Source organism: Mustela nigripes, chromosome 15, assembly GCF_022355385.1.
Source record: "Mustela nigripes isolate SB6536 chromosome 15, MUSNIG.SB6536, whole genome shotgun sequence".
Lineage (NCBI taxonomy): Eukaryota > Metazoa > Chordata > Mammalia > Carnivora > Mustelidae > Mustela > Mustela nigripes.
Window position 1 is genome coordinate 63,943,060 of NC_081571.1, and position 15,169 is coordinate 63,958,228.

The following is a 15,169-nucleotide window of genomic DNA, read 5'->3' on the forward strand; positions in this document are numbered from 1 at the left end:
ACAAGAAAGAAACCCTAAGCCCAGCAGGAGAAGAGAAATCATAAAGATCAGAGCAGAAATCAATGAAATAGAATCCAAAAAAACAATAGAACAAATCAACGAAACTAGGAGCTGGTTCTTTGAAAGAATTAATAAAATTGATAAACCCCTGGCCCAACTTATCAAAAAGAAAAGAGAAAGGACCCAAATAAATAAAATCATGAATGAAAGAGGAGAGATCACAACTAACACCAAAGAAATACAAACTATTATAAGAACATACTATGAGCAACTCTACGGCAATAAATTTGACAATCTGGAAGAAATGGATGCATTCCTAGAAACATATAAACTACCACAACTGAACCAGGAAGAAATAGAAAGCCTGAACAGACCCATAACCAGTAAGGAGATTGAAACAGTCATTAAAAATCTCCAAACAAACAAAAGCCCAGGGCCAGACGGCTTCCCGGGGGATTTCTACCAAACATTTAAAGAAGAACTAATTCCTATTCTCCTGAAACTGTTCCAAAAAATAGAAATGGAAGGAAAACTTCCAAACTCATTTTATGAGGCCAGCATCACCTTGATCCCAAAACCAGACAAGGATCCCACCAAAAAAGAGAGCTATAGACCGATATCCTTGATGAACACAGATGCGAAAATACTCAACAAAATACTAGCCAATAGGATTCAACAGTACATTACAAGGATTATTCACCACGACCAAGTGGGATTTATTCCAGGGCTGCAAGGTTGGTTCAACAAGCAAATCAGTCAATGTGATACAACACATCAATAAAAGAAAGAACAAGAACCATATGATACTCTCAATAGATGCTGAAAAAGCATTTGACAAAGTACAACATCCCTTCCTGATCAAAACTCTTCAAAGTGTAGGGATAGAGGGCACATACCTCAATATCATCAAAGCCATCTATGAAAAACCCACCGCAAATATCATTCTCAATGGAGAAAAACTGAAAGCTTTTCCGCTAAGGTCAGGAACACGGCAGGGATGTCCATTATCACCACTGCTATTCAACATCGTACTAGAGGTCCTAACCTCAGCAATCAGACAACAAAAGGAAATTAAAGGCATCCAAATCGGCAAAGAAGAAGTCAAATTATCACTCTTCGCAGATGATATGATACTATATGTGGAAAACCCAAAAGACTCCACTCCAAAACTGCTAGAACTAATACCGATTTTTCTTAATGCCATCTCTATACCTATGAAATTTGTTAATGCCAGTGTTCTGTTCAATCATCAAAAACATTCAGATACAGCACGGCAAACAACCAGCAAAATAAAAATATATTTTATTTTCTTTTTATTTGTTATATCTAGTGCTATAATGCTGTAAGTTACCACACCAGCTTTAAAACAGCCCTAAGGAAAATCTTACTTGGTCATGTTGAAGTTTATTTGACCAGTCAAAAACTGATGAAATATTAAGCCCAGTGTCTGTTTTCCTCAAATTTCACTGTAATTTACAGACCCAGTATGTACTTTTCAGGTCAATCTGAATGTCATATTCACATAACACTCCTAAAACGTTGGGTACATCTTGATATATCCAATTTGGAAGTACACATGAAATTGTTATAGCATGAATGCCTGTGTGACGGCATGTATGTGTTTGTGTGAGAAAGATTGTGTGTGTCAAGGTGTGTTTGAGGGTGTGGATATGAAGTTGTGAATGTGTGTGTAATTGTGTGTGATTATATGTCTAAGTGAAAATAGGTGTTAATGATACATTTTACTGCTTGGAGCAGTCACGCTTTACAGTGTCTTATTCTGAAAGGTGTCACAGAATCACCTTAGAATGTGTGTGTGCATGTGTGTTAATGCATCTCATCTATTAGACAAATTCAGTAAGCCACATGGTAAAGAATAACTTCCCCTTCCTATCCAGGAGAGTCGAACTAAATTAATGCCTTCTAGAGCAATATGTACTGAAAAGGCATTACAGAACTTTACTGTCCTATGTGGATGTTGTACAGAGTTTTTTATTTCTGTGCAAGTACTCAGAACGCAGTTAAAAGAAATAATCCTTATTAAAAAAAAAAAAAACATATTGAGTCAGTAGAGGTCTCATCTCAGGAAAATTGAAATTCTAAGCCTACTATGATGTAAGAAGAGGAACAGAACATATTTTATATATAAAAGTTAAAGAAAACATCACACAATGTATCATCTGTATGAGTTCTACACATTCCCTTCACTTTAGCACAGATTAAAGTACATAATGGCAGATACTTCATTCTAATGTCCTTTCTCACAATATGTTCTGTGGAATTCTAATTGGATGTATGTGAAGAAAGGTTTTAATCAAAAGTACATAGGTTAAGAGGGTAGATCTCACGTTAAATGTGTTTACCACAGTTAAAAATATTTAGGAAAGGGATGCCTGTGTGTCTCAGTTGGCTAAGTGTCTGTCTGCCTTTGGCTCAGGTCATGACCCTCGGGTCATGTGATCGAGTCCCCCATCAGGCTCTTCCCTCAGTGAAAAACCTGCTTCTCCCTCTGCCTGCCACTTCCTGTGCTCTTTTTTTGTTTGTTTGTTTGTTTTGGTTTGGTTTGGTTTTGGTTTTTTTGTTTTTCCCCCTCTCTCTCTTTCTGCTAAATAAATAAATAAAATCTTAAAAAAAAAAATTAGGAAAGCATAAAGTACCTTTCCTGCTGCTTACTGTTAAACATTTGACCTCATTTCCAAAATGGGATATTATCAGTTCTGTTATCTTGATTTTTCAAATGGGGTTGACTCACATGTGGAGTGACAAATACCTCATCCAAAGTTTCAAACATATACTCAGTGGTGGGTCCAGAGTAAATCCCTCTAGTCTGGCTTAATTTCACTGATATGTGTTGACTCCTTCTATATTATACTGATAACTTTTATATATGAAATGCTTTTCAAATTTTTCTGAAGTAAATTAATCTATATGTCTTTATTTATTTATTTCATATTATTTATTTATTTATTTATTTATTTATTTGACAGACCGAAATCACAAGTAGGCAGGGAGGCAGGCAGAGAGAGAAGAGGAAGCAGGCTCCCTGCCAAGCAGAGAGTTCGATGTGGGGCTCGCTCCTAGGACCCTGAGATCATGACCTGAGTCAAAGGCAGAGGCTTTAACCCACTGAGCTACCCAGGTGCCCCTCTATATTTTTATTTAAATAAACCTGAATTTCCATCACATTTTCCATGTGAAATTTATTTTTATGGAGGTGTGATGTATTAACACCTCCTAGAACTAGTGTTCTGTGGAACGTGCTCTATAAGTGTACAGTCTATTTTTATTTCTACCAATTAATACAGTTTTGGATTGGATTCCCTGGGAAATGTAAGCTAGCTAGAGATTTAGCTAAAAGTTTGTGAAGAGTTCTCTGGAGAAAAAGTATTTATACAAAAAGGATAATCAACTAGATTAAGATTGGGGAGCAGTAGCAGTATAGTTCATTTGCAGCACAGAAGGCTGATCCCATGGGAGAAATCTCGATTTGTCATGGCCCTTAAGACTTCCCAAATTGAATTCTTGGTTTGACCAGTCACTGAGTGTAGGTTGATCCCACGGAGTGGGATATACTTTTGTACCAAGTAACTCCCTTCCATTGCAGCCCAAGGAGGGCACTGGCTACAAGTCAACAGCAGCCAAGATTCCCAGAAGCTGAGTAAATGAATGTGTTAGACTTGAGTGGTTTATAACAGAATTACACCAAGTCCATTATATCCTTCTGAAATTTGGGATTCAATTTTTTACACCTGGTAAATTTAACTATTTTTAGCATTAAGTTCTGAGTTTCAGAAGGCACATGCATTCACCTAACCACAATCAATAGATAAAAGTTTCATTTATCAATGATATTTCTTTAAATGGCCTTATTGAGGTACTTCAACACAAATAATGTCCAACATGTCCCAGAATTTTAAGTGCTTTTTATTTTTGCAATAATAACATGTATTACAAGGTTTACCCTCCTAGCAAATTTTCAAGTGCACAATGTCGTATTGTTAACTGTAGGCAGTATAATGTACAGCACGTCTTCAGACATTACTCATCTAGTGGTATAGATTGAGTCTTCTAAAAGTCTGTGTTGAAGCCTAATCCCCAGTGTGACTGTATTTGTTGGGAAGTGACTGGGTTATGAGGCTGGAACTCTCATGACTGGGAATATTACCTTTATAAAAGAGATGACCATATGAGGACACAGGAAGCAGATGCCCATTAGCAAACACCAAATCTTCTGGTGCCTTGATCTTGCATTTTCTAGCCTCCAGAACTGTGAGAAACGTTTGTTGTTTAAGCCACCCAGTTTGTTGTATGTTTGTTAGAGCAGCCCAATTTAGCTAAGTCCTATAGCAAACCTAAAACTTTCTGCCCACTGAATAACAGTTCCCCATTTACCCATATAGCATCCCCTGGTAACCACTATTGTAATTCTGCTTTTATGAGTTTGACTCTTTTAGCTACTTCATATGAATGGAATCATGGAGAATTTGATTGGCCTAGGCTTAGGATAATGTCCTCCAGGCTCATCCATACTGTTGAAAATGGCAGGGTTTCCTTTTTCAAAACTGAAGGATAATCCATTTGTATACCACATATACTAATTCATGTGTAGTATAAAAAAAATTGCTCTCTCCTATTTGTCGTGCAGTTGCTTTTATATGACTTTTCATATGATATAAATCCAAAATATATTGCTACTATTTATAAAGTAATTTATTTTTTAAAGCAATTAAAATCTTTTTAAAAATATATTTTATTTATTAGACAGAGAGAGACAGAAAAGAGGAGTGGAAGAGGGAGAAGCAGGCTTCCCACAGAGCAGGGATCCCAATGAGGCACTCAATTAGGACCCTGGGATTACGACCTGAGCTGAAGGCAGATGTTTAACAACTGAGCACTCAGGTACCCCAAACAATTTAGAATTTAACTTTATTTTAACCATTTTCACAGGTCTTCATTTTTTGGTGCCAATCTAAACTTCTCTATATTGTTCAAAGAAATTCCTTTCAGTCTTCACTTAAAAATCTTTGTTTTTGGAAATTATTTTTCCGCTTTGTTTTTGGAAATTAACTTTTGCTGATTTTACTATTTTTCTTTCCTTCTAGAACTTTGGAGTCATCAATACATTGTATTTTGGTTTATACATATTCCCATGAGAACTCAAATTTTTTTCTTTCATGTAATGCATTCTTTTTTTGCCAGTTGAGACTGTTTTTCTTTGGTTTTCTTTTATTAAAACAGATCTAGGTGTTTGTGGAGGGTGGTGTGGGGTGGGGGCGTGTTTTTTGTTTGTTTGTTTGTTTGTTGTTTTTTATATTTTTGGTATTTTAAGGTACTGTGAGCTGCTTGAGTCTATGGTTAGATTATTTTTCAGTGTTTTGGGAACTTTTCAGACACTGTGTCTTTAAATGTTTTTGTTTGTTCTCTTTTCCTTCTGGGATTTCAGTTATTGTACCATCCAATACTGTCCTGCATTTCTTGGATGCTCAGATTACTTTTTCTCTTCTGTTTCGCTTTGTATAATTGCTATGGAAACTGTATGCTCACTAATAGTTTTCTTGGTTCTGACAAGTCTATGGATGAGTCCTTTAAAGGCATTCATCATCCTTGTGGTGGAGTCTTTTTTTCCTAGCATTATCATTTTGTTCTTTTATATGATTTCCATTTTTGTTGAAGCTGTCTGTTCATACATGCTGATCACTTTTTCTACTGGGGCCTGCAGCACATGAAGTGTGGTCATTTTATAGATTCTCACATATAACCCCACATAGGATATAGTCTCTGAACAAAGTTCTATTCATTGTTTTAGCTCTTGCATATCGTTTATCCTCACTTCTTTGTGTGTTTGAAATATTTAACTGACTGGCTATCACAGTATCTAGAACATTTACAAGCTGAAATGTATGAAATTCATGCCTTGAGATGGTAGATGTCTCTTTACCTGCTAAACTGGTAGTGTAGGTAGTTGGTTCAATCCTGTCAAGGAGTTGAGCTGGGTTTGGATCCCGTCACTTGTGTTCATTTCTACTTTCCAATTTACACCTTACCCCTATGTCTCTCAAAGCTCTTAGCTCATTCTTCTACTTCTCTTTAAGTGGTTGACTGCTAGGCCTTCCTAGTTGACGCTTGCCTGCAAGGTCCAGGCAAGAGTCGAGTGATCCTGCCCTCACCCAGAGTAGGTCATCTCTCCTTGGCTGGGCCCACAACGGTTTTTTGCAGTGGTTTTCTTTTAATGTTCCCTCATCTGTGCTGTGTGCCTTCCCCTTACCCAGGTTGGGGAAATAGTTTGCTGCCTTTCATTTAAAAAAATTTCTTCACTAACTCTGAAACGTCAAATAACTTTTGGTTTCTTTCCATATAACATGGAGTGGGAATAAACCATTTTTCTTTACTATTTAAAGTTCCTTCCTCCTCCTTGGAATACATATGCCTATTGCTAAATTATTAATATTTGGTTTCTCTATAAGGAATTATTCATAACTTGCATTTTATTTACTGCAGACATGCAGGAATATTCATTTCTAGAATTAACTGCCAAACTTTAAAAAATGAATTTCCCATACTTAGACTCATTTCTTTCTTTAATGTTTTCATCTATTCATTTTACATATCTTTATTTGAACAATTATTTTTGCTTACTATATGCCAAACATATTGCTGTACTTAGAACTTTACATTATTCTTAGTTCTCATGGTCTGCTATAATGGTATTGTTACTTATACAGAAAGGCTAAGTAAATTTGTCCAAATTACAGAGTCAGAAGCTAGAGCTGAGTAGATTGGCTTTAGTCTAATAAGCCTCTAAGTTATAATCTGTCCTTCATTTAATTTGAGCTCTTCTACAACTGTGGTATCTGTGTGCACATGCACAATTCAAACTTGTGCTTTTAAAAAGATATACATTTCTACAAATTTCTAATTTCTTTGAAAAAATTATACTTTTTCCAAATATTTTATATTTTTAAATGTAATGATTTTAGTCCAAAACTTTTATAATTAAATTATTGACTCATATTGAATTTTTCTTTTATACTTGACATAATAAAAAGACTATAAACCACAGGGTTGATTTCTTTCCCTGAATTTTATCTGGTATGGTTTCTTTTATATCTGTAATATTGTCACTAACTTTAGTATCTTAATTTTTTAAAATGGATTCCTTATGAATTTATCCTGGAGTCTCTTTACAAAATATTAATTATCTCCATTTGAGATCCACATTTTCTGATGTATCTATTCTGATTTTCATTTTTACTTCTGTTATAGAGGGATATATTAAAGAGGTCTTTAGCATTGTTGATTACATTTTCTTTAGTGTTGAGTCTGCCTATACTTCCTCTAAAGCAGATTTTATCTTTACTGTTTTACTTGTAAGGTCTGTGACTGATTTCACTCTCTTAATAAGCTCTACCTTTATTTTGGCCTAGTAACAAATTATTTAATCTTTCAAGAGTTTTTTCTCAGAGTCCATGCTTTTAAAAATATGGCTGAGAATTCAGGTCAGGCAATATTTAGGTGTTCTATCATATATTAAAAGAAAAAGTTTTATACACATTTTGTAAGCAGGATAACTTTTTCCCCTCTTTTATTCACACTTGAATGAAGAGCGATCAATTCAAGCCAGGCTTTTGCTGGGAAAGTGTAGATGTTTCTAAAACAGTAACTGTCCAATTGGTTTCCATTAGCATCATCCCCTAAAATGCTTAGGAGGAAGTATGGTCGATGTAAATTTCGAGAGCCAGTTCAATTATACAACAGAGCAAGTTGGCAGGCAGCCAGAGCCCTAGGAAGTCATTTAGATAAACTTCATATTCATATAATTTAGTCTCTATTTGGTGAAGATGCCATGCCAGAGGCCGTGTTTTCTGTGAACCAATTTCAGTTTGGACCAATTACTACCCCAATTACTCTCTTCTGCCTCTGTCCTTTTAAACCATCATACTTTGTTTGGAAGAATCCATGCCTCATCAAGAAACAGTTGCCCAATGGCATGTTTTTTGCTTGAGGGCGCTGACATGAAAAACCAGAAGCCTCATAATTTAACTATGAAAATTATTGAGTCACAGCTGTGAAAGAACATACCATTGAGAATTCTCTAGTTAGTTCTTGAATGTCAAATTTGGATGTATATGGGGGATTGTTTCAGTGTTCCCCCAGGGCCATGCAGTGGTGTTAGTGGGGAGAGTTGTAAGTAAGCCTGTGCTGGTTTCTCTGAAGCCGGTCCTTTTTGAACTGCACTGACTTTTTAGTAGTGATATGAGTTAATATTTTTATAACTTTGCATTGATCATCTTAATATCAATAAATACCTTCCTGAATTTGTCAGAATCATAAATTTACTTTTTCAGTTGGAAACTTTTACATTTTTTGGCCTTTGACATATCCATCTTTTTGTCATCTTCCAGCATTTCTTGATATTTCTTCTCATTTTTCTTTGATATTTTCTGGCTTCTTTCCTTGCCGTACAGTATCCTTCAACTTTCTTTTTTGAGTTTCTGTTTTTAGCCTCTATACATTCTTCTTAGGAACGTATCATTTGATTCAAATACTTCACACGCACAGTTTCTCTCTTGATGCTTTCAGACCCTGTATCTCCTCCAACTTTAGTGTTATACTCCTCTGTCTCTGGGAGATCCTCATTTAGATTTCCCCAAGGCATCAGCACTACCATATGTTAAAGTTTTCCTAATAATTTAGGACTCCTTTATTGCTTTTGGCCTTGAATGACATAATTTAAAAAAAACTAAACTGTAAGTCCTGGAGCAATATTTATGTCCTTTGTATGTGCCTGATAGACCATTAGGGAATTGATTTTATTTGATTGCCATTATATTTATTGATTATATCTGAGTTTTACTAATGCTATGGCTGCCAGTTTAGAGCCTTGAACTTACTTTTTTTTTTCTTTTGGTGATGATGCAGCGTTTTATCCTGAATGACTTCCTTCTCCATCATATACATTGTGACAAACCCTATCAAGTTTTTATGATTTCCAATTTTGTTTAAATACAAATAAGAATACGTCTTTAAAAGTGTAAAATCACCCATTAAAAGAAACATTTCACACAAGATTGTTTCAAATATTTTGCTTAATAATGATACCCAGATACTTTGTGGATATTTTGATAAATTTGTTTTTATTACCATGTTTCCCTTACTGAAAACATGTTGTATAACACTTCTAAAAAGTAATTTTCTCAAGTTTTATAAGTATTTTCCTATAAGACTTTTGTTAAGGGACAAGGGACTTTCTTTTAAAACCCATTGTGCATAATATTGTCATTGCAACTAGCAGGTTTTTATAGAGTTAGTTGTTACGTATTTGTTTTCTGCATTGGACTTTGAGGTTCCTGAAATCAGAATTTGTATTTTCGCTATCCTTTCCTTCTCAGCATGAATTTTTGTGGCTGTTGCATGGGATCTCTTCAGGAAGTGTTGAAATAAATTATGGTACATCCGCAGAGTGGATGCCAAAATGTTGTTACATGTTACCAAGTTGCCTGAACATACAGGCTTTTTAAAAAACTAGCACAATATTTATTAATTTTTTTTTTTCATTATAAGTATAAAACAGTAATTTATGGGCCTAAAGGTAATGATGGGAGAACCAAAGCCATCATGGCATAAGGGTCTGTCTCTTGTTTTTGTTTAATAAAATTTCAGAGGAAAGAAAAAAAAATCTTTTGATGTCCTAGTGGTTTGTCAACTTGAAAATTTTAAGAAGTTTTTGAACATTCTATAATGTTCACTCTAAATCCTCTATATTAAAACTGCATATATCATTGATGCAATGAATTAAAAAACAAACAAACAAACAAACAAACAAAAAAAAATAAAACACTGAACCACTCCAGAAGAACATTCTGAAATGTAAAGGTTGACTTTCAGTAATTCTACATCATCATTAGAAATTAGAGGTTACTTGTATGTATTGTAAAATATTATAAATCCTATGATAATTTTTTTATCCTAAATTTTTCAACGTATTAGGGAAAATGGAAGAATTCATAGAGAAAGGTAAAGCTTTAGAAATTAATATTCAGGGGCATTTGTGTGGCTCAGTCAACCTTCTGCCTTCCCCTCAGGTCATGTTCTTTGGGTCCTGGGATGGAGCCCCACTTGCTTGGCTCCCTGCTCATGTGGGAGTCTACTCCCCCCTCTGCATCCCCACTGCTTGCATGTGCACACATGCGCATGTGCTCTCTCTCTCTCAAATATTTTTTTAAAGATTTTGTTTAATATTCAGTTTAAAATTGTTAAGTTGAATTTACTTTTAAGTATATGCACATATATAGATAAATGATACATTTACCATAGGAAAACTCACTAGGTTCATTTTAAAAGAGGGAAATTTATAGACTAAATAAAAAGGAAATAAAGGCAACCTCTTAACAAGAGATTTCAAGATTAGCTTAGCTAAAATTACTAAAGAGCTGGTGGACAGTGATTGAGATCAAAATGATGACCCTAATCATATCAAAACATGATTGTTAGTCCCAACAAACAGACGTGGTGCTCTCATCACATCTATTTGTTTATCCACCCTATAGAATCTGGAAGATTACAAAACACTGTGGCAAAAATACTTGGTTAAATAGAGATGTCTAGCTTCCAGATTTGAAAATAATTCTAAAAATACATTTAGTATCACCTTAGGTTTCTCATACCAGTTAAAAAGAATGCACTACTGTATCATAGAAACTTTAACATTACATGTAGAATATGTAGCACTTTGAGAGTAGGATACGTACTTGTAAAAGTAACAGAATCACAGTATGAAATTAGGGTGCTGCTTCAACCTAGGGATGGAGAAACAAAGTGAAGTATTAGGAACAGAAATGTCTGAAGTGACATAAATAAATTCAGGAGTAATCAGTTCAGATCAGTTTTGGGTTCATTTAAGACAATTGTTTGAAACCTAACTTAAATTAGGTAATAAGCAAAACAAAACGAGTGCACTTGCTGGTCACTAGTAAATTTGGCCGATTACAAAATACTGAGAGACCAAGAGTTTCAGGATTTCAAAGTCGTTCAGTGTGTTAACTAATGGCACCCTAATGTGTTCAAATAGACAATTCAAGTGCTTTCGTACTAGGTGTGAGCTACTGTATTTTTACAATTTCAGACAAATTCAAGATTTATACAAATAGATTCAAGTAATGAACCACACAGCGTAGGACAATGGCCTTCTGTGGAACTGTTGCATATAGGCACAAAATTAGGAATTTGAGCTTTCCAATTCCCTTTAACAGTGGATACATTGATCATTGAAATAAAATACATAAACATACCAATGAAATTGATTTTATGTAAATATAGTCTAATGGAAAACTTTTGAACTCTTGTGTGAAATGTGCTTGCTTTGTGCCTTCAGAGCTCTGTTCAAGAGTAGTGCAATTTTTGCCAACAAAACCTAGGCATTTAAAGTGTGGTGAAAGTGCGTTTTACTGTGCTTGACATAGGAAGAATTTAAAAAGCGATCTGTTTGTGGACCAGTGCTTTTTAAAGTGAAATAACACTAGAAAGAGAAAATAGTAAAAATGTATCTTTTGGAAATACAAGTATATTTATTTTTCAGTTATAAACCTATTTACTCATAACTGATTAAGTGCACAGATTTGAAATGATAGTAATTGAAATTATGAGCTTACAATATTTTAAAATTATACTGTATTTAAGGGAAAAAGTTTGAATTCACACAATGTACATCAGTCCACTAAATGTGTAGAAATTTGTGCATTCTCTTATTTTCTAGGGGTCTTTTACCATATGAACACATAACCAGTTTTTCTTCAGAGAATCATAGATCGTTGCTTAAAGGTTTATACCTAAAATGGACAATCAGAAGTCCTCAGTTATGTTCTTCGTAGAATGGGATAATAATGAGTTAATATATTAATCTTGTAAATGATAAATTTTCTGCCACAGACATGTCTGAAACTGTATTAGGACTTGGATTTAGTTCTAATTCCTTACACCAAAAAATCACACCACATTTTTATAAAGTATTAAGGTAGAACTTATAGATCAGTTAGTTGTATTATCAGTTCTCTCTACCCATCATCAAATTCAACAGCTTTTAACTCATGTTCACTTTTACTTCATCTGTAACCTAACCTCATCCTCCACCATCACCATATCTGATATCTTTGAAGCTAATGCACGTATCATATGAGTTAATCTATTCATGTTTCATAATATATTTTAATTTTTGGATTATAATCTAGGATGAAGTAATAGATTATATTGGTATATAATATACTGACATAATATATTATATTACTATATTAAAAATATAACTATTTTATAATCTGTTTATAAATTCTAGTACCCTTTTAAAGCATTTGGTGAGTCAGTCTTCATCTTTCTTCATTGTTCTTGCAATTTGTTGAAGAAAGTAAGTCCTTTTCTTTGTAGAGTTTCTCAGTCTGAATTTTGCTAATTGTACCTGTTGACATATTTTTATACTCCTTATTTTCTGTAAATTGATAGTGACACAAAAATGTGAATCTTTTTAATATTTTTGTAAGAATACTTTGCAGGAAGAACTGTATACTCATTATAAGGAACATACCCTATGTCTCCATTTTTTTTTTATTTAAAATTTTTTTTGTATTTTTATTTTTTAATTTATTTGACACAGAGGTAGAGAGTACAAGTAGGCAGAGCAGCAGGCAGAGGGAGAGGGAGAAGCAGGCTTTCTGCTGAGCAGGGAGCCCGATGCAGGGCTTGATCCCAGGACCCTAGGATCATGACCTGAGCCAAAGACAGTGGCCTAACCAACTGAGCCACTGGTAGCCTTACTTTTCTTTGCAAGTGGCAATGTGAAATTAATGATACTTTATTTATGTTATTGCTTGTCTATTTTATAGTTGGTGTTCCTATACTAAAAAAGAACTCTTTTCTGTATAAATTTATTACCTTGCAAAGAAAGGTAAGTCAAATGCTTTGTTTTCTTCTAAAAAAAGAAAGTTGTTTTTTTTTTTTTTTTTTTAGTTTTCAGAACAGATTGATATCTTTGGTTTTTTTTTTAATTTTTAGTATAATTATTGAATTCAACCAGTATGTTTTTATTTTTAGTATCATTATTGAATTTATTGGTTTTAATAGATGTGATATGTTTTAGTATCTTGTGGCTCTTACTTTTATTGATGCTTACATTGTCCTGCCATTGATTTTTAGGAATCAAGTTGTTGACTGAGTCCTCTTGACAAAAGGCCAGTAATGATAATGTTCTTTTCCTAGTATTAGAAGTTCTGCTACGCTTATCTTGTGCATACGCTGTCCCAAAAGAGTAAATATATCTCCACATAGTGTTGGTTGAATTGAAGAGAAAATGGCAATTAGAGACCCAAATCTGGATACTAGCATTGCTTGTTTTTACTGGTTGGTTATTATTTCAAATTGCAAAAGATCAGAACTAGAAAACAACTTCTTCATTCTGATTTTAGGATTTTAGATATTTTCCTTAAGTTTATATTTCTATCAATTTTCTTCCATGGCAATTTTGGTTCCAAAGAATTATTAATTTGCTTATTGTTTCAACAGAGAGCTAAGAAGTTGAGATTTGGCTATTGTAGTCAGAATAAGGTATAAAGCTTCCTAATGAACACCCAGTGATACCTTACAGGAACACTGAATGTCCTTTTGTCTTTCCATCCATTCCTTCTTCACTTTGGTGACATTGTAGGAGTCTTGCCGTTTGTGATTTGGCCAAACCTCCCCTGGATATGAGAAAGTATAGTAAGAATACATTTTCATCTAGTTTTGCTGTAGATGTTGCCTTTAGGATTTGTTTTACTAACATAGTTGCTCTGGTGTTTTAGAGGGAGGGAATTCAGAATTACAAAACTGATGTTTCTGCCATTTTCTTGCACTTTTGATATTCCTTGATCATCACACAGAAACAAAACTAGATTAGATCTACTGTTTTTCTTAGTCTCATAACTGAGTGAATACAGATGAGGAAATGAAATATTTTCATATCCCAGCAATATCAATTTGCTGAGATGTGAAAAAAAAATCAGATTTAGTTTCTGGTTCTGAAGCACACTTCCCTCTGCTCTCTACAGGATGTATCTAAAAATCATAAGAAAATGCAAAGAGCATCCTGGGTCAATCCCTGGTCTTGTAGTAGGCAGATAGGGAGAGAAAACCAGAACTCAAACCATGCATGACCTATGGTGAATTTCATGGAGCCTCCCCCCGCCCTTCCTTTCTGGCCTAGACACAATGTAATACAAATCTTTAAGCTGTGCCTTGAGCACGGACTTAAAGATCTTTAAAAGAAAGACACTTTTTTCCCTGGCTGGAGTGCAGAAAGGGGGCTATTATGGAGCAGAGAAAGTGGGGAAAAAAGTGGGTTTTGTTTTGTTTTGTTTTGTTTTGTTTTTCTTTAATCATATGCCTTCAAGCTCCATTTCTGAACCTGAAATCCAGGAGCAGAGACAGTGATCTGGTGACTATTCTGGCATCTAAACTCTGAGAAGGGAATCTTTCCTACCAAAGGAAAGAGCTCTAAAGAGGATAAGGAGAATTCCTATTGCTATTTTATTTTACTCTCTTCTCAGTTAGCCCCCAAACCAGAAACAGTTATGGGGAATGTGCAACATGAGGGCCATTAGCTTTTTAGCAAGAGGACTAGGAAGTGTTGCCATTGGGAGTAGGGAAACACTGAGCAGAGAACAGATGGGTTGAGAATGAAATGGCATAAAATTCTATATGGATACTTGGGTTTATTTCTAATTTGTATGTTTATAGCACCTGATTTTAATAGTATATCAAAGTATTTGAGGATGGAACTAGCAATTAGACTATGGCTAAGGTTTCAGTTTGGCTGAATATGTGCCAATTTGGGTGGAATATGTGCAGGACAGATCTAAATAGCTCTGAAAAGTCATTAAGTATAACTGATAGTGGAAACAAAGTGCCCAGAAGGTGGGTTGGAACTTGTGGTGTAAACCCTAAAAGATTGATTTCCTGCTAAAACAAGGATAAAACCCATTTTTCCACAGAATTCAAATAAAACACCTATTTCAATGATGATCCAAACGCCATGTGCAATCCAACATAACTCAACAAACAAAATCTGACAAATCCTCTAGGGAAGGATAATCAACAGATGCCAAACCCCAAGATGAACAAGATGTCAGAATTATCGAAGAATCTAAAA